General features: G+C 38.6%; 1 protein-coding gene across 1 annotated transcript in view; it reads right to left on the bottom strand.

The window, feature by feature from the left end:
• Positions 1-26,147, bottom strand: part of LOC140168894 (GTPase IMAP family member 9-like) — a 119,518-nt gene that overhangs the window by 23,773 nt on the left and 69,598 nt on the right. The gene's annotated exons all lie outside the window — the stretch shown is intronic.

Raw genomic sequence — 26,147 nt, 5'->3', positions numbered from 1 at the left:
TGCAATTGCACCAATACCTGTTGCTAATGAAATACCTGTTGCTAATGAAATACTTGTAACCGTCTTGGCCACAAATCTCAGTATTGCAGAATTAGTTCATGGGATTGATTTAATGGCCATGTTAAGGGTGCCGAACATTCTTGTTCATGCTCCAATTGTGTTAATGATGCCTTTGTGTCACATATTGATATGTCCAACTCTTATGTAACAACGAATGTTAATGAAAATGTTATTTGTTCCACTATGTCTGACAATGTTGTTGCAAATGATGTCAGTATGAATATGCTTGATGTTTCTACTGTTAGTAATAATTTCAGATCTGTTGATGAAACTGTTTTTAATTTTGTTTGCAATAATGATTATGTTAATAAAAATATGTATGAAAATTGTAGTGTTAATAATACCTTTGTGTCACATATTGATATGTCTAACTCTGATATGACCAATGTTCATGAAAATGTTGCCTGTTCCACTATGTTTGAACACGTGGAAAATGATGTTGCAAATGATGTTAGTAGTAAAAATATGCCTGACGTTTCCTCTACTATTGGTAATCAACTTAGATCTGTTGATGAAAATGTGTTTGAAACTGTTTTTAATACTGTTTGCAATAATGATATTAATGTGAATAACAATATGTATGAAAATTGTTGTGTTAATTATGCCTTTGTGTTAGATAATGATATGTCTAATTCTGATATGACCAATGTTCATGATAATGTTGCCTGTTCCATTATGTCTGATAATGATGTTGTAAGTAATATGCCTGACGTTTCCTCTACTGCTGATGAAACTATTTTTAATTTTGCTTGCAATAATGATATATATGTTAATAACAATATGGGTGAAAATTGTTGTATTAATGATACCTTTGTGTCACATATTAATAAGTCTAACTCTGATATGACGCATGTTCATGAAAATGTTGCTAGTGTTGAAAATGATGTTGCGAATGATGTCAGTAAGAAAATGCCCGATGTTTCATGTAATGTTAGTAATCATTTAAGATCTGTTGATGAAAATGTATTTAATTCTGCTTGCATTAATGATACTCATGATAATAACAATTTGTATGACAGTTGTAGTGTAAGTGTTAATGATTTGACTGATACAGATGAGAGCTCTGATTACGTGCAACTTCAAAATGGCAAAATACCTAATTTTAAGACCAAAGGTATTAAATTTGCTCATCTTAACATAAGAAGCCTTGTTAGTAAAATTGATGAGTGATTCGTTTGACATCATTTGTGTGAATGAAACACTTTGTGATCACACAGTAAGTGATAACGAGGTTTATTTTGATGGTTTTAATATTCTCAGGAAAGATCGAAATAGGGGTGGCGGCGGTGTGGCAGTTTTAATTAATAATATGTTCGATTTCAGGAGAAGGGATGATCTATGTGATGATTCTCTTGAATGTATTTGGGTCGAAATTTCACCACCTTATACAAACACACTCCTTGTATGTGCTGCGTATAATCCTGATGGAAATGATAATGATTTTTCAAATAAGTTGTGTACAATGTTGTCAAAAGCTGCAAATGAAGATAAGGAGTTAATTTTGCTTGGCGACTTTAATTGTGATTTCTCTCCTCATGTTGACTGTAAGCAAGTAAGAGATTTAAAATTTGTGTGTGATTTGTATCAGTTGCAGCAATTGATAAATCTTCCAACTCGTGTGACATCTCACAGCAAGACGATTATTGGTTTGTTTTTTACATCAAAAGATGAGCTTTTTACTGAAAGTGGTGTGATTCAAACATCGATTAGTGATCACTATTTAATCTATGCCATAAGAAAATCCAAGCCAAGTAAGGGTCAACATAAAACCATTGATTATCGTTGTTTGATGATCAAAGTTTCATTAATGATCTCTCCGAACTGCCATGGAGTGATATTGAAAAAAATGACAATGTTGATGATGCTGTAAATATGTGGAATTCGATGTTATTTGATGTTGTAAACTGTCATTTACCTAAAAAGACCAAACGTGTTAAATCAACTCCATCGCCTTGGTTAGGTAGAGAAATAAAGCAGTGTATGCATCATAGGGATAGCCTCCATCGTATTGCAACTCGTTCTAATAGTGTAAATGATTGGAAAGCCTATAAACTTGTTCGTAATCAAGTTACTAGTATGATAAGATCAGCTAAATGTAATTATTATAAGGGTCTAATAGATGAGAGTTGTAATGATTCTGGTAAGCTCTGGCAAACACTTAAAAAAGTTATTCCATCCAAAGTTTCCCCAACTCCATCAGCTGTTGGGTTTGGAGATAATGTAGTTACATCTGACATTGATGTATCAAATGTGTTCAACAGCCATTTTGCAAGTGTTGCAACAAATCTACTTAATGAAAGTGATGAAAGAAATGTAAACAATGTTAATAATATTAATGATGTTAATGTGTTACATACATGTGAAGATCTTAATGACAAACCTGTTCTTAATATACCATGTATTCCATATGATTTTGTTGACAAAGAAATTCGCTCCATGAGCATTAAAAGGCGGTAGGTCTGGATGATGTCAGTTGCAAGATCCTGAAACTGGCTCGTCCTGTCATTGTTAAAAGTTTAACTTATGTAATGAATCTTTCTTTGTCAAAGGGGATATTTCCTACTTTGTGGAAAGAAGCCAAAGTGATCCCTTTGCATAAAGGAGTTGACCTTGATAACACCAATAATTACAGGCCAATTTCCATCCTACCTGTAATAAGTAAGATCATTGAAAGGGCTATGCATAATCATGTTTACTCTTTTTAAATCGAAATGGTATCTTAAATGTTCATCAATCAGGTTTCCGTCCTGGTCATTCTACCGAGACTGCTCTTGTTGACATGGTTGACGATTGGCTGACGAGCATCAACAGCGGTGAATTGACTGGTGTTGCCTTTATCGACCTTAGAAAAGCGTTCGACACCGTAAATCATGATATTTTGCTTAGAAAGCTCCATTATATTGGGGCATCTGAAGATACAGTTAAATGGTTTGCATCGTATTTATCTTGTAGAAAGCAAAGAGTTATTTTTAAGGGTATTGTCTCTGATTCTCTTGAAATAAAAGTTGGTGTTCCGCAGGGCAGTATATTGGGCCCATTATTATTTTTGATTTTTATCAATGATATGCCAAATGTAATATCACATGGGAAAATATCTATGTACGCAGACGATACCACTCTGTCTGTCAGTGGTACTGATACTGATATTATTTCTAATAAAAATTCCCTTTAAAAGGGAAGGCCAGCGTCAATGCAGAAGAGGTCTTGTAAATAGTTTGGGTCACCGTGAAAGGCATTTTTTAGGATCACGCTTACATCCATGTTACATGACAGTTCACCAAACCATCAATGGTGAGAACATGCACACTGAAACAGCAAAACACATTAACTCCTATAACTCCTGTCAACTCTTTAATTCATTACTCCAAATTGTTCTGTATTTTTGTCTTTACTGCTTTTTACCCATGCTTATTATAAAAATCAAGAAATACACTGCAGTTGTTAGTTAATTCGCTATGTTAACTCAACTTACATGCACATTTTATTTTAAAATAATTTTATATTATTTCGCAATGTATAGTTTACTATAAAGTAGATAGTGGCAAGCACATGATAAAGGACTGATCATTCACTACAATCTTCACTTTTAAACTGTATTTTTTGAATGTGTTGATTGTTAGTCCGAAACTCCTGCAAAGCTATGGACATGGCATCTTACCTACTCCATTCTGTAGTCTGCATTGTGTGTTTTCTCAGTCTTCAATCATTGTTGAATGTAATTTTATGAATCAAATAAAAAGATAGAAATTGGCCTCACTTTAGTTATGTGTCATTTTACAGTATTTATCATTTATAAAGTAAGACAATAATTTATTTATTTTCTATAAGTGCATGTCAAAATATGGGATATATTGTTCAATATTATAGCTAGCCCCTAAAAACTTTATTTTCAATCGGATTTTTCCCGTTGAAAAGACAAAACTGATGTTAAAGATAGCAATAATATCATCAATAACATTTTGAGTCAATTTTATCCATAAAACGATACAGGATAGGATAGATAATTACTTTGACTTCAATGTGGTCCATATAATGAAGATTTTGATTCCACAACATTATTAGATCTGTTATCAACATATCAATTATGCACTCACAGGTAACCAAACATCATGCTATGCTCAGTAGTCCACTATATGTGTAGGCCTAACCTATGATAACTTTTTAAGTCATAATTAATTCAAACATAACTTTGGCAATACTCAATCGTTTTCGTTCGTTGAAACGGCAAAACATACTTTCTTTTCCTTGCAAATCGAATTAGCAGACATCAAAAACATTTCCACCACGAGAAGTAAAAAAATAATTCATACCAATAGAAGAAGGCTATAATCTTAGCTAATCTTTAGTGTACACAAACCCCATCTCAGAATTAGGTACCAGCGCCCTATGCGCTGGCGAAAAGCTCACTGACGATCTTTCTGCAATTAAGGCATGGTTAAATGTAAACAAATTGTTTCTTAATACTGATAAGACCAATGTTATGCTCATTGGTAGTGAGCCTAAGTTACGTAATGATAAATGCTCTGCTTTTTCAGTTTCCATTGATGATTGTCAACTTGTAAGAGTTCATAGTGCCAAATGTCTTGGTGTAAAGATAGATTCTAAATTACTTTGGCACGATCATGTTAATTCAGTCATACAGAAATTGTTTTGTAAAATAGGACTCTTGAGACGTCTAAAACATTTCTTGACGTTCGCACTCTTAATGTTTTATATAAGGCTCTTATCCAACCGCAGTTCGACTATTGCAGTGTAGTTTGGTTTGGTCGCTTCAATGAAGATGTACGTAAATTATGTGTTTTACAAAAGCGATGTGCTAGAATAATGTTGCGTGCCAACTACCTTACGTCTTCTGATATAATGTTTCCTATATTAGGTTGGGAATCACTTCCAAATCGTGCAATGTATTTCAAATCACTGTTAATGTTTAAATGTCTTAACGATATATCACCACAGTACCTCATCAACAGGTTTTCTTATGTACATGAAAAACATAATGTGAACACCAGACAAGCTGCGTCCAATTTATTGGCTCTACCGCCTTGCACAAATGGTTATGACACTGGGTACTTTAAATCATCTTTTTCATACAGTGGGGTTGAGGTTTGGAATAAACTGAGTAATGATGTTAGAAGTTCTATAAATGTGCAGACTTTCAAGCAAAGATTAAAGTCTTTAAAAAAAATTGAGCATGTACTTGTTAATGATGTATTTCTATTCTACTTTGAAAATTGTATATATTTCGATATTTTAATTTTGCAACTAATAGTTGTATATTTTATATAAATTGCATGTTGAAAATTGTTGCCTTTTAATGTTATGTAAATGTATTGCAGGGCCCCATGTAAGACCAGCTATCGGCTGAATTGGGCTACCCTGGATAAATATGAATAAAATAAATAAAAATAAAATAAATAAATAAATGACAGCTGCTGTACTTGAGCCAATAGCAACTAAACTAGAACCAGTGTTAGTATAATGTGCAGCGTTGAAAAATTATCTTCTTCTTAATCTTCAACGCATTTCTGCTTCTTTTTCTAAATAATCGCGTATATCACGTATTTGTTTTAATCTAAATGACATGCCTCCATCTTCAGATGGTGTTTGTTTCACCTGAGATAAATCTGGATAGAGCGGTGGTGCTGATGGCTGCTACTTCATGGTTGTATATATTTAAAGAATATTTTTTAATATAAGTACTTCATCGTCTGTCCAATTTCCAACTTGATTATCAACAAAGTGTTGGATAATTTCTGGCTAAGTTAGTGCTCGGTTATAAAACGAAAGAATACCAATGTTTTTTACTCCAACCTCAATATCTTTAAGTGTAGCATCCACTTCAGGTGATAATTCAAAATTTAAGTTTTGTGCTTTTCCATTTATCTACACAGCAAAATTACCTCTGTTGTGTACAATTGCGATTGAATTCATCTCTGTGCTACTTAGGTTTAGAGATGGTACCTCAGGTGGAAGACCGGCGATAACATTATCTGTCATGCCAATTTGAAAAAGTGTATTACGCCATCGCATTATTAAATGTGCTCTTTTATAATCGATGTCATCATAAAATTTTAATGTTGTTTCATTATCAAGTAATGGGGCATTTTTCACCAGGCATTGATGTAAGTAAAAAGGTCCAAGGAGTTTGAAAACCAGTAAGATTAATATTAATTACAGTAGTTAACTGCATAGTTCCTTGTTCTTTATCAGGTCTTGATGGACTTTGGACAACTGTCTTCCCATACCCGCTTACTCCAACATTTCGTGTGTCTGCATTGAATACATTTTCATTGTGATCTGGTATAAAAACATTATTTCTAATTTCAAATTAGTAACCAAATTAATATTAAAGGGGGTAACCCTATTGGTTTTGGATATGGATTGTCTTTAAAATTACATAATAATATCAAATATCTCCCCTTTATGCTGCTTTGTGAAAAACGAGAGCATTTTCAGCGTAAATGTGAATAAATAGCCAAATTTGCAATCCAATACCTTGTATACGTGAATTGCATTATGGGTAGGCATGCAACAACAACAATTCCCGTTCGTATGACGAATGCTGACATGCTGCAATGCCCGGCCCGTATTTTTTATTGAACGGAAAATATTTGTTGTTTTTGTTTTTTCGTACCGTTTCAGAAAAAAGGAAACAAAATATATTTCCCTTGCAATATGTACATTTCAAATGAATATAAAAAGTTTGGGTTAAAAATGGAGAGGAAAAAACCTTCCGATACCGGGTTTTGAACCGGGTACCTCTAGGGTAAAAGAACGGCGCGCTAGCCAATTGAGCTATTTCACCAACTGAAATAATGAAGGAATTGTTTTAATTATATACGGCGGACCGTCTCCTCAGCACTTAGCGTAGTCTCGAGCCAGACTGTATGTGGCTATCGACGAGGATCGACGAGTGTCAGACCGACGCAAACCTGCTGTGTAGGAGACTACACTTAGCGTAGTTCGCTTTTTTTCTCTTCCCATGATCCGAAGTAATTTTTATTGTTTACAAACTGGTATACCTGTAAAAACCGCTGTGATTCATGATTTCTCCGGAAATACATCGACTTGGAGCGTCAAATTTCAGGAGAGTAATGAGAAAAATAGTATCTATTATGTGATACCAAAACCTCATCAACAATGAAAAAAATCGGGGTGATGATGCTGTCGATCGGGTTACGGACCTTTAAGACAATATATCGGCCTAAGCTATATACATTGGTCAATCTTTCATGTTCTATGACCTGATCAACATATTGTTTATTTACAGCATCAGTTTTATCCGTGGGTGGGTTAAGTTCAGTTATTTTATTAAACCCCATCTGAAGATTTCCTGTCATAAAACCACCAGTCGTTTTTGGTTGGGTTGATAAGCCTGCATTGCTTCTTGTTCTCAAAGTTTTCTTTGTGATCCTTTAATGTGATAAAGGTATGCCAGCAAATCGGTAAGGCCAGCAAATGCATGCTAGACCGCATAAATAACGACATGAGAAATAAACTACAACTTAACCAATGGAGAAGCACACAAACAGTTTTATCATGGTTCAAAAACCTCAAGGAAAAATCCAAACTTAGCTTTCTCATATTCGACATTGTCGACTACTACCCGTCCATATTGGAAAAATTGCTCAAAGATGCTTTAGCGTTTGCAAGGAAGCACACCTGCATATCAGACCTAGAATCGGACACAATACTAAGACCCTGCTCATCGATACCAAAAGCAAACCATGGATAAAGAGAGACACTGGCAACGCCTTGAATATTGCAATGGGAGCCATTGATGGGGCAGAGATTTGTGAGCTGGTGGGTCTGTATATGCTGCAAACCCTGGAAGCCAAGCTTAAATTAGACAGCATCGGATTGTATAGAAATGATGGGCTGGCAGTGATGAGAAACTGCTCCGGTAGTCAGGCCGATCGCGCGAGGAAGAAAATAACGAAGATTTTTCAATCCTTCGGACTGAACATAACCGTGCAAACAAATGTAAAATCAGTCAACTACCTAGATGCCACGCTCGACCTAACAACAGGAGAACACAGACCATACAGAAAACCTAGTGACAACCCGCTGCACATGAATGTGAAGTCAAATCACCCGCCATCGATCATAAAGCACATACCCGAAAACATCGGAAAAAGGATCTCCACACTATCCTCAAACAAGAATATCTTTGACAATGCAGCTGACAAATACAACGAAGAGTCATATGGTTCAACCCACCTTTTAGCAAAAGTGTGAAGACAAATGTTGGTGGAAAATTCATTAAGCTCTTAGGCAAACACTTCCCACGGGGACATAAACTCCAATAGATCTTCAATGACAACATAGCGAAAGTAAGCTATAGTTGTTTAAAAAACATGGGCGTCGTTATCAAATCGCACAATGCGAAGATAGTGAAAAAAGCAATCAAGGGCCACCCAAAAGAACTTGCAATTGTAGGAAGAAGGAGGAGTGTCCTCTACGTGGTGAGTGTTTGGCTACAAACATTGTGTATAAGGCCACCGTTAGGCCTGATTTGGGCCAAAGCAAAATGTATATAGGGTTAACCGGTGGCACTTTCAAAGAAAGGTTTGGTAATGACAAAAAAATCATTCAAATCTGAGAAATACAGTAAGGACACAGAACTATCAAAATATGTGTGGAAATTTAAAAAAGCAAAAATCAACTATACCATCAATTGGGAAATCATTAGAACATCAAACACAAATAAAATAAATTCTGGCCAGTGCAATTTGTGTCTTGATGAAAAGATGGAAATACTTAACCTCAAGGACCAATCACTGAATAAAAGAAGCGAACTGATTTCTAAATGTAGGCATGGGATTAAACCAGCAGAGCGTGTGAAGAAAAAGAGATAAATACAGGTCCATGGTAGAGACCACGGCTACGACACTCAGCTCATTTGCATGGCAAAATTACCCGTCTCCTCCGCAGCCAATTTGGTTTCGCTCCATCGAAATCAAGCTGGCCACGGAGGAGACTACCCTCCTTTGTATTTGTTCATTTGTGTATGGAGAGCCATTATTGGAGTCTATAATGACTTAGGCTACGCTCTCAGCTACAGTCCGACGCTGCATTGTACTAGAAATACCTTTTCTGTGAATTCGCTATAGAGCCAACCGGGAACACGTATTCGTTTTGAAAATATAGCATTAAAATTAGTATCACCCTTGTGGCCCCATGCAGTGGAAAACCTTAATTCTTTCATTAAAAAGAAATGAAAATTAAAAACAACACGGATCTACATGTGCACCTATAAAATGGGCACATCAATTTGTCTCAAATATGAGTGAATTTTAAGAAACATACGGGATATGATGAACATTGACCTGACGCCATGATAGCAGGATCTATTAGTCGTTTTATATACAATGTATATACCGTATTGTCATAATACCAATATTTGTCATAATATATAATGAGTAATATTTAGCAACGTAAACGTGCAGTTCATATGCACAAACGAATACTGATCTTTATGATATTCAGGTTTTTGTACATCACATATAACATGTCACATAGGAGGTCATACGTGTTGACCTTCATCTATTGTATTTGTTCAACTGTGTATGGAGAGGATTAACGCCATTAAAACTCTATCAGTATTAGGGCGTAGTTCAGTGAACTCACCGGATTACTATTCCAAGTACTTTGCTAATACAGATAATATGCATTAATGGGTCGAGGCGATTGCATTGAAAAACCTAATAAATTATTCATAGCAGTTACGCAATCAATCGATAGTGCGTACACTTTTCATTTGCAAACCACCAAAATTCGTGATCTTTTAGCGTTGGAAAAGAAACCACGTGAATAGAGTGCCCTCTCAAGAATAGGTTCTCTGTGGTAGAGACATTCAGTAATGCCTGATGATCGTCAGCGTGAAACTCAGAGTAGCACAACTTAATGAAGTAGTGCACCAGATATTGTATCATTTAGCTCTACTTGTTAAAGTATTGAGCACTCTTCTGTCTGTTAATGACAAACTTTATTATTGTATATTATATATATTGTATATTATATACATATCCATTTTTGTAAGCACGCCACCACCGCTCATTTTTCCCGCCGTTTGTTCGGATTCGCGCCACAGCATTTTCGGCTCCCATTTTGTTCCCGGTTTTTTCTATCCAATATTGTATCTGGTTTTTGTATATTTAATTCTTAGGATTGGTATATTATTTTCTGTTTTTGTGTATATTGTTTTCAGGTATACCTGATGAAGGACATGTATTAGTTCGAAAGCTTGTACAATAAACTAAGTGAATTGCCTGCAACGTCCGTTTTGGATTCAAAATTTCTTGCAAATATATATACAGAAAGAGAAACATAACATGGTTCAACCCGCCGTTTGATTTGAGAGTTAAAACAAACGTTGGAGGTCAATTCTTAAAAATCGTCAACGAAGTTTTCCCAAAGGCCACGCTTTGCAGAAGATCTTTAATAAGAACACAATAAAAGTATCATATAGCTGCATGCCTAATATGAAGACAGCTATAGACACACACAACAATAACATTATGAAGGCTCAATTGCCAAAACAGGAAGCAAAACCATGTAATTGTAGAAAAAAACCTGAGTGTCCGCTGAACGGAGAATGCAGAGCGTCTAACATCATCTACCAAGCAATTGTAAAATCTGATAAAGGAGAAGAATCGTACGTAGGCCTAACCAGCAACGAGTTTAAGCTAAGACTCGCTAACCACAAGCAATCTTTCAAAAACGAAAAGCACAAACACCAGACAGAACTCTCCAAACACATCTGGAAGCTAAAGGACAATAATGTTAATTTCACTATCGAATGGAAAATATTGAAGTATGCCAATGCATACTCAAATGTGAGCAAACGATGCAACTTATGCATCATGGAGAAATACTTCATCATACGCCACCCCAAAATGGCATCTTTGAATAAAAAAACTGAACTAATTAGCGCATGCCGACATGCGGCAAACTTCAAACTGAAAAATCTCGCGTAAAAATCTCGCGTGGACACAACCTATACGCGCGCGAGAGTTAAATGCGCGCGAGAGAGTTAAATGCGCACGCTAATTCCGCAATTACGCACAGATACACTTCATCTTGTTTTGTTTTGTTTTCATTACATTTGACTATCCCTGATGAGAGGAGACAGCAGTCTTCTTGAAACAAGTTTGTAGGATATGAATAAAATTTAATGAACTGATCCATCTGTATATAATATTTATTTATTTATTTATTTATCGCTCCTTTACACTTAAAGTTGAGCACTCTCTGAAGAAACTTTAGTTCATTACTTTGTATATATATATATATATATATAGTTGAGAGAAATGATGGACAATGATGTTGCAAATACTCGAGTTTGTATCCAACGTTTCGGCCTGGGGCCTTTATCAAGGAATCTACAACAAATGAATTAAAATAAAGTATAAATAAATAATATAAATAAATAATAACGAAAAAAATATATAACAAATAAAATTAAACATAGGCATAAAATCAAACAGAGATAACAGGACCGGGGTCCGAGCATTCATGCTCTGTACAACATGGGCCCTATATGGAGCATAAACATGATAAATGAAATTAAACATGTGAGATAATGAAACATTTTGAGAAAAAAGTTGTTACCGAAAGATGAGCAATGACTTACCAAGGTGATGTACTCTGATGACTGTGAATGATAATGACGATGTTATGACCAGACGTGTGAAAACAAGATTAGATTAAAGCGTGTGAGGGCGTGATGACTGAATTATGATGGTGATCAACAGGAATTAGACGTGAGGAAAATGGGGAGAAAAGAGTTATATGTCCACATTAATGCCTTTGGGTGCAAGAGTTTGGAGTTTATTAATCCAAAATGATTCCCTGTGTAAGATGATGTGTTCTTGGTGTTTGTGAATTTTTTCGATGGCCATGAGATGTGCATCGGTGATTGAATGGTCAGGGAGGTTGAAGTGGTGTGCTATAGGCAATGATTTACCTCTGTTGGTGTTGTATATTTTGACATCAGAGCGTGTGTTATTGAATCGAATGTAAAGTGAAGTAGTGGTCTTACCAACATATTGTTTTTTGCATTGATTACAAGTGATTAGATAAATTAGCCATGACATCTTGCAATGAAGTTTGGAAGTAATGGGGAATGATTCGTTAGTAGTGGTGCTGGTGAATTTCTTGCCTTCAACAATGAATTTGCAGACGATGCATTTTTTAGCGGGACATTTAGAACAACCGCATTCTGACTCTTCGTCTTCCCCATCATTAGGCACAGCAGCGTTGACCAGCAGGTCTCTTAAGCTGCGGGGGCGGCGGAAAGCCAGAATGGGAGGATCAGGGAAAACTTCACGGAGGCGCGGAGATTTATGAAGTGTAGGCATGTGTGTGTGAATGATGGATGCTGTCTTAGCTAACTTAGGATGGTAGGTGAGAACAAGTGGAGTGCGGGTATTAGGCTTTCTAGATTGGTATGATAGAAGCTGATTGCGATCAATTTGTTTGGCACGATCAATGCCATCATTTATGGTTTGTTGCGTGTACTGACGTTCCTGTAGGTGGTTGGAGAGTGCGTTAAGGTGTATTTCAGTGTCAGCAGGGTCAGAACATATACGTTTGATACGTAGAGCTTGGCTGTATGGGATACTTTTAAAAGTATGTTGTGGGTGACAAGAGTCTGTTCTGATATATAAGTGTGCGTCAGTGGGTTTTGTGTAAAGTTGTGTCTTTAGTGTGTTGTTGTGAATAGAAACCAGTGTGTCAAGGAATGGAATTGCTGTGTGTGATGTCTCAAATGTGAACTTGATTGTTGAGTGATATGAGTTGAGGTGTTCTTGGAATTTCATGAGGTTGGTTTCATTGTCAGGCCAGATAAAAAAGATGTCATCAATGAATCGCTTCCAAAAGAGTTGTGGTAGCGGGACTGGCGACGAATTAAGGAGACGTTCTTCAAGGTCCCCCATCATTATATTGGCGTAACTTGGGGCACAGTCATCAGAGTACATCACCTTGGTAAGTCATTGCTCATCTTTCGGTAACAACTTTTTTCTCAAAATGTTTCATTATCTCACATGTTTAATTTCATTTATCATGTTTATGCTCCTTATAGGGCCCATGTTGTACAGAGCATGAATGCTCGGACCCCGGTCCTGTTATCTCTGTTTGATTTTATGCCTATGTTTAATTTTATTTGTTATATATTTTTTTTCCTTATTATTTATTTATATTATTTATTTATACTTTATTTTAATTCATTTGTTGTAGATTCCTTGATAAAGGCCCCAGGCCGAAACGTTGGATACAAACTCGAGTATTTGCAACATCATTGTCCATCATTTCTCTCAACTTTATAATTCATTTTGGACTTTTACTATGCTGAGTCGTGTAGCTTACGGAATTCTTACACTATATATATATATATATATATATATATAGTGAAAGAAGTTGGTACAGTTTCTTACACATTGGTGCGTGAAAATTTCAAAAATTATATAGACGAAAGAAGTTGGAAATTTCACCCGGACGTAGCAGTTCAAATTATATTATTATTTAGTTCAGTAGAAACATAGCAAATTTTCGGACGTTGTGCAGTCCTTCTTCAGGCTGAACCTGGTAGAAACAATATAATACAAGAAAATAATAGTAGACCCTATGATAGAAGTGATCTTACAAACTCATAAACATACATTAAGCTGATAGCACTTAGAGAGTACGAGTAGCCAAGAAGCTCAAAAAAAAAATATATTAACTGATGATACACCAGCTAGTGTCTTAATTGTACACAGTGAAGAAATATCATATTAAACTTACTCAGAGAGTTGCATACCAAAAAATATGTATGGCAAAAAGTAGATGTGGATGTGTGTGTATCGTGTGTGGATGACAACAACAACAAAGACGAAAAAGATATGAGGGCGCTCGAACATGCAACAAGACTAGGCGAGGGTGGGTCGGAAGTCACTCGTGAGCATTAATACCATGGGGACGGAGGGTTTGAAGTTTGGCGATCCAGAAAGATTCTCTGTGAAGGATAGCGTTTTGGGACTTTTTGTGAATTTGCTCGATTGGCATGAGACGGATGTCGTGCACGGAATGTTGACCGGAGTTGAAGTGGGTGACGTAGGGAAGACTTTTGCCGCCTTTAGAGTTGTTGTGTTTTATTTCTGAGCGAGTGTTGTTGAACCTGGTGTATAGAGATGTGGTTGTCTTGCCCACATACTGCTTCCTGCATCTATTGCATGTTATTAAATAGATGAGCCAGGAGCATTTGCATGTGAGATTGGATGTGATTGGAAAAGTTTCCATGGTTTTAGTGCTTTCAAACTTTGTGCCGACATTGACAAAGGTGCAGACGATGCATTTTTTGCTTTTTGCATTTGAAGCAACCAGGTGGATCTTCGCTGGTATTGATGGGTTTGGTTTGAGAATGGACCAAGAGGTCGCGTAAGTTTGGTGGTCTTCTGAAGGCAATAAGAGGAGGATCTGGAAAGATCTGTTTGAGTTTAGGTGAATTATGGAGAATGTGGAGGTGTTTGTGAAAGATGGACCCAACGTTTTTGAGAAAGGGAGAATATGTGCTGACAAACGGAACACGGGTGTTCGGTTTCTTGGTCTTGTACTGGAGAAGGTCGGCTCGATTGGTTTCCCTAGCCCTTTGAATTTTGCCTTTGATCTTATTTGCATGGTAACCACGTCTTTCAAAGTGACCTTCTAAGGATCTTAGTGGGGCCTCAGAGTCTTGAGGATCAGAACATATGAGCTTCTTGGCTACTCGTACTCTCTAAGTGCTATCAGCTTAATGTGTGTTTATGAGTTTGTAAGATCACTTGTATCATATGGTCTACTATTATTTTCTTTATTTTCTTACTTTTAATTTCATCTAGTGAATGAAAGACACCGTTTTGATCATACAAGTCTGAAATGCATATTAAACCTCTTTTAGCACACTCTTTGTAATAAAATATCTTACCCCTGCTGACTATACAAATATTGTTCCAAATAACTTCATCTCCCCAGTTTTGCAGTTTTTGTTGACAACCATACCTTGATTACATTTCGGTAAAACTTGGGCATCTCATTTATTATGTCTTACCATTGCATTGATATTTTTAAAATTACAGTTGCACTTAAAAATATGCACACCTAGCTGGGTTTTATTAATAATACATAAAGGAATAAATTATTTTTCCACGTGCTGATTTCTGGCGATGCCAACTTTTTTTATCCATAGCAACTTCAATGAGTCCAGAAATATTTTAAACATTTTTAGGCCACCGTTGTCGTACTCGTTTACTAGTGTTGTTCTTTTAACCTTTTCCGAACCTCCCCATACAAACTTAAAAAACATACTATTTACTTTATTTACAAAGCATTGTGGTAAGTCTATTATTGAACCTACATACATATGAAAATTTTGATGCCATCAAATGTTTTACTATGAGTATTTTCCCAACCATTGATAGGTTTCTCATTGTCCAAGCTCTTATGGACTTTTCTATTGAGACCATTTTTGATTTCCAATTTGCAGACAACTCTTCAATATTAATTGACGGGTTAACTACTACTCTACTATAATTTGACACTATTGTTTGGTTCGAATTTCCAATTAATATCACCGACCTTCTTTTTCAAACTTTTGCTTGCCCCAATCCACATTGCGTCACTTTTTGTTTTATTGTAGACCTGAAATTTGTGTAAAACGGGATTTCAATAACACTTTGTATTGACTTTTCATCCCTCACAAAGATTGTAGTGTCGTCGGTAAATTGAGTTATTTTAACTTCATTTTCCCCATAGTCTTTAAGGGTTTTCCGTCGTCAAACGATTCGATTCGACTATTGCGCCTCTTTTCAACGCGTGCGTACTCCGCGTCATGCTCGAAGTTGCGTTGCAGACATCGCAGAGAACGATGCGTGTTGTGCGTGTCAATGCTATTTTTGCGCACCGGCGATAACCACAAAATAAAGAAAACAATGTTTGCTGAGAAAGGTGGCCGCTGAAATATAACATGTAGGCGTACGAACCAAATTTTGCCAGCGTGCTTCCATTGATAACGGACCTGGACCCCTCCCCCAAAGTAGGCTTACGACAGTAGGGTCCAATAGATGGTATGAAGTTATAGGCCTACCCAACAAACACAGAATCAAGTTGTTGTTTTTAAATATTAGGCCTAAACGAGTGTTGGATAAATTGGTTAATTCGTTTTAATAATATTTTGGCCTAAATGTTGGGTAACCACTACCGGTATATTATAGGCCTATTATTAAAGGTTATACGTTTGTAGAACGTTTCATAATGAAACGCACCACATGGCAAGTTTATAACCCAACATTTAAATGAATATATGAATACAAAACCCACCCAAGTCCATACTTTGGCCAAATTGAGTTAAGCATGGGAAATTGTTCCTATACATAGGCCTGTCATATGTATGAAAGAACAACTCAAATTCATCCTCTGTGTCTATTAAGCATGTGGAAAATAGCATGTATGAAAGAACCACCAAAAGTCCATGATTTGAGTCTTGTAACATATTGATTGAAATCCAGTATGTATGAAAGTCCACTTGTAACACATTCATTGCTGGAGAGTGACCTTTGAAAAAAAAATGAGTTTAATCAAGGAAAGTGTGTGGTTTATATTACATGGCAGAATGCTTATCAACATTATACATACCTGTGTGCTTTATTTTGTATTATCTTACTAGTGGTAATCTCATTCCAACATTATTGTCTTTGTATATGATTCAAAAAACCACCCAAGCCCAGAATTTAAAATGAACCCCACGAAGTCCCTGAAATGCTAATCGTCATACCTAATACAGTTTTAGCCTACTCATTTGCACGTAAAAGTTACCATATTGACCAGGTAAACCAAACTGAAGGAATTAAAATGATACACGTGTTTTTTTCTCAAAATCACTTCCCATGGACTTGGGTGGGTTTTGTATTCATGTATTCAAATCTTTAAAGCATTTTCTTCCGTATTATATAGTTTTTGTGACCAAAAAAGTTTTCCTCTCGGTAAACGGCACTAAGCATGCTAAGTAGGCCTATGCCTATAATAATTGTAAGCCTATCATAGTCAAACACTTCCGGCCATGGTGTCAAATGCTTCGCTTTAACATGTTTAATAAATCCTCTTTTTGGTCGATCGAGTCAGGTGAACATGGTGAAAGCTGAAAATTCCTCACTTTGTGTAACTTTATAACTCTTTATAATATCTTTGCAGATTGCAGAATGTGAGTCTTACACCAAATTGGTAAGAATATTAAGGCATGATTAGAACAATTGTTCCTATTATGGTAACTTCTTAAAGGTACTTTTTTTACAGTGAAAACGTTCCTGCGTAAACAGACAATTCCTTTTTTGTGGCCATATGCGTAAACGAACGCTTATCCGGCATCAGATCGCGCGTGTATATCAGCGCGTTGGAACGCACGAAAATATCCATGTACGCAATTAACTACGCATGGTGTGGCAGAAAAAATGCATTTTTGACCTATTTTGGTCATTTTACGCGAAAACAAGGTCCGGTACCCCCAATTTTTTTTGCGCGCGATTTACAGAGCTTTTTATTTTTCATAACATATATAAAATTAAAAAAATTTGATCGATACAATTTTTTTATACAACGCAAAAGGTGGCATATTTTGGGTAAATTGCTGATTTTGCCATTGAAGTGTACAGAGATTTTTGGAAATATACACCTCTTTTAAAACGGCTGTAGCTCAAAAGTGAGGTCCGGTACCCCCTGTTTTTTCCTGATTTATTATCTACTTATAGGTTAATAACTGCGCATTAGTTATTTGGAGGGCATTGTGAAAAATCTAAACATTTTGCCTTTGGAACCGAGGAATATCCCGAGGGGCGCAGCCCCGAGGGATATTCCGAGATCCAAAGCAAAATGTTTAGATTTTTCACAATGCCCGACATATAACTGATGCAAAGTTATTAACCGAATTCATAACCGTCATGTTTAACTCATCACTCAACCAAATATCAAGATTTTATTCTCCGAAATTTGTTGAAAAAAATAATTTCCATCAAAACTTATATTTCGCCCTTCACAAAGTCGAACAGGCTAAAACGGACTTACCAATTACAGCACTGCGCAATCACGCCATGTGCAAATATGGTAGTTGCGTGCGCGTGAAGTGTTCCGGCGCAACAGATGCGCACACGCGGAAGTCATTGTACCGCATAAGCATACGCGGAGGTCATTGATGGATATCAATAACCTCCGCGCCGGTGTGCGTATATCATCTAAAGAGCAATTTGATTAGAACGCACATATGGCGTAATACGCGGAGGTTATGAATACATATTAATGTACAAAATATGTCAATTAAAAAAAATTTGGTCGATAAGTTTAGTTACGACAGTAAACCCTTAATGGGTAAACGCTCTTATTGTATGATAATTGAATATATGAATACAAAAGCCACCTAAGTCCATACTTTGGCCAAATTGAGTTAAGCATGGGAAATTGTTGCTATACATAGGCGTACTACCAGATTAGGCGAATTTTGTCCGAAATGAGCTGCCCCTTGCCCGCCGAAGATTCGTGGAATCCTCTCCAGAACGGCATAGACAAAAACGCCTACGAAAGAATCTGCGCCGAATTCGGGATCTCCACTAGAGCCAATTGGAGGCAAAAGTTCGACCGTTGGAACGGAATGGGCACGGCAAAATTTACCCGGACTTACCACAAGGATTTTAGTCTAAAGACCTCGGACAAGGTCGAAATTGCCGAAAACCCCGATTCAAAAAGTTTGAGATCTTTGTCCCTGGGCACGTCAACTTTTTGGGCAACAGCAGGGACGCCACTTACCCGATCTGGATGGACCAAATGTTCGATCACGATCCGGACATAACCGACGTGTCTATTCGAAAGGGTGATGCTATGGCCGCGATAGGATCTTTTGTTCTGGATCACTCGAACGGATTCACCAGGGCTGGTGTTTCAAGAATTAACGACAGCGTTCGAACTTTGGTTTGGGCTATCCTCGGAGCTGAAACCCAAGCAAGATCAAGCATTCTTGGGGTTGGGAGGGCATTTGACGCTCAAAAACAATTTTTGGCGAACGTCGAAGACGCTATCAATTCGACGGTAGACCTTCCTGATTCGATCGACAGGTACCAGAGAACTTTGCAATACGCTCGGAGTAAATTAGACTTCGTCGTTGGACACGGATTGTACGTGCTTCCGAGCAACATGGAGGTTGAAGTTGGAACGTTGAACGGCTACAACAATTTTATTCAGATCGCGTCGGACGATATGTCCCTTGGATATAACTCGGAAGTAAATGACCAGCAAAGTGTGACTAAAAGCTAGCAATTCGAGCCGGACGACTTTCAGCCCGAATCACCAGCCAATACAGAGCCGCTTGTTGAGGACGCAGCCAGGGGGTATGGGGGCGCGGCCCCCAGTGATACGGCACTAACGCACGACGAGAAAAAACTTTCATTGACTTTGGGAGCGGTTTTAATTGGAACAGCCATCGTATATTTTCGTTAATATAAATGGCTGATGAAAAAAAAATAATGGGAAAACCCTTCAAAAGCAGTGCTGAACTATATGTGAGTGAAAGTGAGAAGCTCGAAAAAAAAACTCAAAGAAGAGCTCAGGGGGAAGACCTTCAAATTGGGGCCCCTTGCTGCGAAACCCTTTGCCAGTGAGCTCGTAAAAGAGAGAGAAAAAGCGGCGTACAATGCTGAAATAGCTGCGAGTGAAAGAGAGAGGCTCATAAAAGAGAGAGAAAAAGCCGTGTACAATGAAAAAGTCCAACTTGCGTTCACTTTCGTGTGGATGACTTGTATCGCGGCAAAACTTTGGTGGTTGAAGTAGGGTTACCCGGGCAATTTTTGAGCTGCTTTTAAAAAAAATGCACCCTTGCTGTTTTTGTTTGTTTTGTTTTTTGTCGTAAATTTCCTTCGCAGAAGTGTACAAAATTCCACCAACTGCTAAGGCAAATATCCAAAGGTGCTCGGCTAAAAATCCGGCCACGGATCCGGCTGTTTTGAGCACGAAATTGACCACGGCTCCAATAATTGCCGGAAGTGCGGCCAAATCTTTGTCTCCGAGCTTTGCGAGGAGATTCGCGATTTTTTGTAACTGATTTTTTAGCCAATCCGTCCAGGTTTTTGGCTCTGGCGGCTTTGGAGACGGACCAGGATCTGGTTTTGGACCAGGGTCTGGTTTTGGCTTTGGCGCAGGAGTGACGGCAGAAACCGACGATTTGGTCGCCGCAACTATCCATGCTGATTCGATCGCGCAAAAGATCGGTGCTATCAATGAAATGTTCGATAGATTGCCGCAAACGCACGAGGGAATTTCTGACTTTAGCATCTTGGTCAGCTATGGCCTGGTCAAATGTTTTGATTTCCTCTTCCAGTTTTCTAGATTTTTCAGCATCTTCTTCGCTTACGGGTAAAGGGTTTTCCTTCATCACCTTTGTAGGTAACTGAACTGCGACCTTTTGACTTCAGATTTGTTAGCTTTTCCGCTTTTTCGTCTCTCCTTTTTACCAAGTGCTCGTAAACGTCGGACAGTTTTTTGAGATTTCCCTGCGCATCCAAAAAATTCCTGATTTCCTCTTGGTTAGCAACGGGATCACTCACAAGGTCTACTCCCAGCCCCTCCATGTCATCATTCACCATTTGCACCACTCGAGCCGTGCCTCGTCTCCCTGTTGGAGTTGTCTGCAAAACGTCTCTCGCACTCGTCGACGCCTTTTTCGCTTGTTGTTGCGTTTTCTTACTAGCGCTTTTGAAATCCACAACTCCTAGCGTCTCCCGTAAAAACGAAGAAGCTCCCTGTCCATAGTTTCCTTTAATAGTGTTAAGAGCTAGGAATTTTCGTGGACTTCCTTCTACGGTAAGTCTTGTTTTTTGCCGCCGAACTTGACAAAATGGTATCGCGCTCGAGCAACCATGTTGCGCCCTTGCGAAACGTATCCCCTTCTCTTTCAACATCGTCGAGAGAGAATTTTTCCCTTCGATTTTCAACATACTCTTTCCAGCGCGTGGAAAGTTTCGTGTTAATGTCTCTCACTGTTTCAATGTACTCTGGTGGGTCTGGAATTCCTCTTTTAATAGCATTATCGCGAAGAGCTTTAAGTCGGAGTTCTAAACTTTCCACACTGTTAATGTCATCTTCAGTGAGATTTTCCCACTCAACGCTTCCTCTGCGTCTGGTTTCGTACCTTCCTCCTCCAAAGTCCACCTCTTCCTCTGTCAACCCACCAACTGCCCCAGTTGTTTCGCCGACCGTTGACTCAAACGAATCTTTTATTGAAGAGCGTTATAAAATAAAAATGGCTACAAACTTCGGATATAAACTCGACCCGTTTCGCCAGCTTCGCGAAACGCGAGGCGTCAAGGGAATTCGGAGAACGATTCGAACCACGCACGTCCCCAGCGAGATCGATGAGAACAAACTTCTTACCGTGCGATTTCCTAATCTCGGGAGCAACGATGTTATCGTGCCCGGGACCAGCAAGCTCTCTTTCAAGGTGGACTTGTCTTCGACCGGTGGAAACGAGGACGCGAACAGTACGATTGTAAATAACCTCGGGAGAGCGATCGTGAGCAAGATAGAAGTGAAGCTCGAGGGACAAAGCGTCTTCAGTCTGAATGACGCGGATATCTTCCTGTGCTACCAGGACCTCTGGAAAACTTCCAAGGAGCGGGAGAATGCGGCTTACCAAGGCATCCAATCGGATGCCGTGCGAAAAATCAGGATCAACGCGGGGGACAAAGGGACAAACACCGCCGACGTCGCGATCGGAACTGCTCTGGGCAACATGTTCTTCATCCCTCTTGACTTTGAAATGCTCTCCTCGCACAACCCCTTTTTCCAGTATGAATTGAAAGACCGGCTCTCTTACGAACTCACTTTTAATCGCTACGGACGGGTTGTCATGAGCACCGACACTGAGGCTTCGTATTCGGTGAGCAACATCCATCTGGAGTTCGAGGTAGTGAGCTCTTCCGATCTGGCCACGGCGATAACAGCCCGGTACAGCGGAGCAAGCAACATCGTGTACGACAGAGTCGTTAGGCACAGCAAAGAAAGCCTGAACAAATCGGACACCATTTGGAATATCAACATGGCCCCGCGTGCCATATCCATGAAGGGTATACTGATTCTGTTCGAGGATCCTGCAGACGGTGGAGCGAGCTACGCTCGGGACTCGGAGAAATTTTACAATCCGAAGATCAAAAAAGTTTCCGCGATGATTGACGGAAACGGAAGCATCGCACGACCCCGCACGTCGTGAAGGAAGCTGAGCTGTCGGACATGACCCTTCCCAAGTACCTCACCACAAAATACGGGCTCTGGATCGACATGCGCTCGACCGATGATGACTCCCTTCACCAGTCTGGTAGAAAGGTTGAAGGAGTCAACCAAAGCATCCAAATAGAGATGGAGAGCCTATGTGTTCTACGTCCAAGATGCCCAGCTAAACTTTGAGAATGGTCGGCTGATGAAATGCGTGTTCCAAATGGGGCCCCTACAATAAATGAGCTACCCAAAGCACGCCCATTCCGCAATCGTATGCGGAGCCACTGGATGTGGAAAGTCGGAGTTCGTTCTCGATCTCCTCGAGACAACATACCTAGGTTTCTTCGAATACATCGTCATAGTCTGTCCAACCTGGAAAAATAACAAGGCATATCTCTCTAGAAAGTGGATTCAAAATGATCCCGAGCAAATCTTTCTCATCGACCCTCTCGACTGGTTTCCTAACTCGGAAGATCCGATGAATGACGCGTTGTAAACTTTCTTCGAAGTCTTCGGAAAAATGTCCCAAGAGGGACAGGTTCTTTTTTTTTGGTCGACGATTGTAGCGCCAACAAATCCATAACAAAAAAAAGCAGATGCTCTCGGAGTTAGCTTTTTCCGGAAGGCACGTCAACTGCTCGATCTGGGTACTAACCCAAAAGTACAATTCGATTTTGACCAACCTTCGCGAGCAGACAAAATGGATCGCTCTTTTTTTCTGCAAAAATCGAAATAGTTTTGAGGACGTCCTCAGTGAAATTGACGTCATACCAACCGAGGAAGAAAAAAAAAGAGGAAAAAAAATGGCCGAGCACAAGCATTCCAAACTGATTCTCGTGACGGAGCAGCCAACTAGCTACCGGTGGCTCGAATAAAAAGTACCTCCTATAAATAAAAGCATGACGGATATCGATAAAATTGTTGCCGAAGCGATCGCAGTCAGCGATACTAAGCCAGGTGAAGATTTGCGAGAGCGCTTGGTCGAAATAGCCGTAGCGGAAAAAAGCCAAAAATTCCTCGGGAAAAATATAACGTCCGATGAAATTGAGCGTCTTGACCAAAAAGAACTGAGAAAACTTTACGCGAGGTACGAGACCCACATGGGAGGTCTGGTCACAAAGTCGGTAAAAAGGCACGTTGTTATGGCGTACACAAAAGCCTGGTAATTGCCAACCCCGATGCCATAGAAGACTCGCTGAATGAAGGGGTGTTCATAGACATAGCTATGGAAAAGTGGACGTGTGGGATGTACCACCGTTTTGGGCATATGCTAGGCCCGCTCGAGGCAATGTTGTTGACGGGTAATCACATCCAAAAAAAACCTGAACGTGCTTGAAGAACCCCAAGTTGCTGTAGCTACTACTGAACCTGGAGTAGATGAGATCGATTTAAGGCAAAGTTGCTGAGCGGTGCTGAACAAGTGCTGAACAGGTGCTGAACAGGTGCTGAACAGGTGCTGAACAAGTGCTGAACAGGTGCTGAACAGGTGCTGCTATATATAAAAAATCTCCCCAGAGTACTAAAATTGTAGTTTGGGGAGATTTTTTTTTACATCAAGAATTTTAACCACGCGCTAATTGTTCTCAAGTGTCCAACTACACCCAGAAAAACCCGAACGTGCCTGAAGAACAAGTGCTGAACAATCTGATGCTATATATAAAATGGAAGAAAAAAAAACTCGAAGAGCCAAAAATCGTTACGGCTACTGGGTGCACAGCCTGAAGAGCCAAAAATCGTCACGGCTCCTCGCGCGCGGGCTAAAGACCCAAAAAAGGTTGCTGCCGGAAAAAAACTGGCAAAAATAAACAAAGAAAAGAGGGCAAAATTAAAAGCTTTTGAAGAACAAGTCGCAAGTTTTGGTGGCTTCAATTGTCTTTGGGGTGCACGGGGTTCTGTTTTAGCGTATTGTGTGGTCTCATCGCTGTCTGGATGTTGTGTTTCTTAAACACTCGCTAGGTATATGAGATACCATGTAAAAACTGCAAAAAGTCGTACATTGGAGAAACCGGCAGACCTTTCGGGGTAAGACTCAAGGAACACCTAAAGGAATCAGAAAAGTTAAGTGGTAGGAAATTCACTCGCGCAGTACGCAAGGAGTCGGTCGACGAAATTAATAAATCCGCCATCACAGACCATGTGTCACAAGAAAATCATGTTATTGATTGGGATGGAGCCAAAGTAATTGACAAAGACTCTTGCAAGCAAACTAGATGGATCAGAGAAGCCATGTGGATCAGGAAACGGGGGGCCAACGTTATCAACCGCGATGAAGGGACATACTCACTCAATCATGTATATGACCAGCTACTGCAAAGAACTGTGCACTCTGGAGATGAGAGTAGGAGTGTTGCTGGTTCATCACATTACTGATGAAGTCTTCCGTAGGAAGATGAAACGTCTAAAAACGTGAGTAATCAAGTGGATTTGTAAAGCACAATTTACCAATAATTAATTTCAAACAATCCTGATGAACTTATTCAAAAAGAATAAAAACAATCAATTTACAGAGATGGGTTTTAAGCTGGCGTTTAAATAAAGAAAGTCTGGGGATATACGAAGGCTATTTGGAAGTGAGTTCCAAACAGTTTGCTTGATAAAACATAGGCTTACAGCGTACTATATATGTTTTGTAAATGAAAGTTTTGTTTAAAATATTGCCCAATTGCGTGTAAGATTGTTGATTTGTTTTTTACCAAACATTGGGCAAAGTTGTTTTGAGGACAGGCAAATTTGAACACATTGGTCCGATGATCACGGTGATGATGAAATCAAATAGTTATCACTCATGTGATGAAAGATCTTCTTCATGGTCAGCATGGTCAGTGTCATAGGCCTGGGCATTTCTTTGCCATGTTGAAGTTCTGGCAACACTGTAGCCGTGGTAGCTTTTCCACAATCTTTTTACGGCACCCAGGGATATCGATTTACAATGCTAGTACTAGCCTCAGATTTTACGCGTTGATTTAAAAAAAAATCAGCCGGCAGTAGAAAATGGTGAAATCAAAATGGAAATTCTGACAAAACTATGATATATCGCTCACGGTGATGTGCGTTAGAAAGTTGGGAAAATCCTTCATTAGCGAACTATATTACTTTGAAAAGCTAAAAGGTTGAGCCACAAAAAAGCTCGCGGACAGAGTTGAAGCATATCAAAATCTTACACTAAATGACTGAATTTGACGCCTAAGTTTAATACTAGTACTTGAAAAACATACAGTGTCAAGTATTGTAGTTTTTTTATGACATTTACTGAAAAAATTAACATTATTGCTTTTCATTTGGCCGAGAAAATTAATTTTACATTGAAAAGGTTGAAACTCAAAAGTTTGTTCATTTCAATACCAAATTCGATCGTTTGTATTGCCTCATTAAATGACTGAGAGAGCCTTGTACAATAATAGATATCGGTTGACCAGCATTCAGAGTGTTAATACATTCAGAAAAATATAATTTGAAAGTAAAAATTGGATTGAGTAATCAGTCGTTTCGATTATTTTTTTTTTACTTTTTCCCATTCAACTACAAATTTGCAGTGTTTTGGTAAATCAAATAGTTATCACTCATGTGATGAAATATCTTCAAAGATTGGCAAAAGACAGAAAAGGCAAAAAAGGAAAAGTTTGTAGTAATGAATTAGAGAGTTGACAGGAAGTTACAGCAGTTGATTGTTTGATTTGCTGTTCAAGGGTGCATGTTCTCAATATTGATGGTTCGTTGAATTGACATGACACAATCGAGTATTTCACGACATCTCCCAGTATGACCTTGGTGGTATTTACCAAGAAATACCAGTATTTCGCACCCTGTTGATTAGTCTACAC

The sequence above is a fragment of the Amphiura filiformis genome, chromosome 14 (genome assembly GCF_039555335.1).
Source record: "Amphiura filiformis chromosome 14, Afil_fr2py, whole genome shotgun sequence".
NCBI lineage: Eukaryota > Metazoa > Echinodermata > Ophiuroidea > Amphilepidida > Amphiuridae > Amphiura > Amphiura filiformis.
This window is presented reverse-complemented; position numbering and strand designations above follow the sequence as displayed.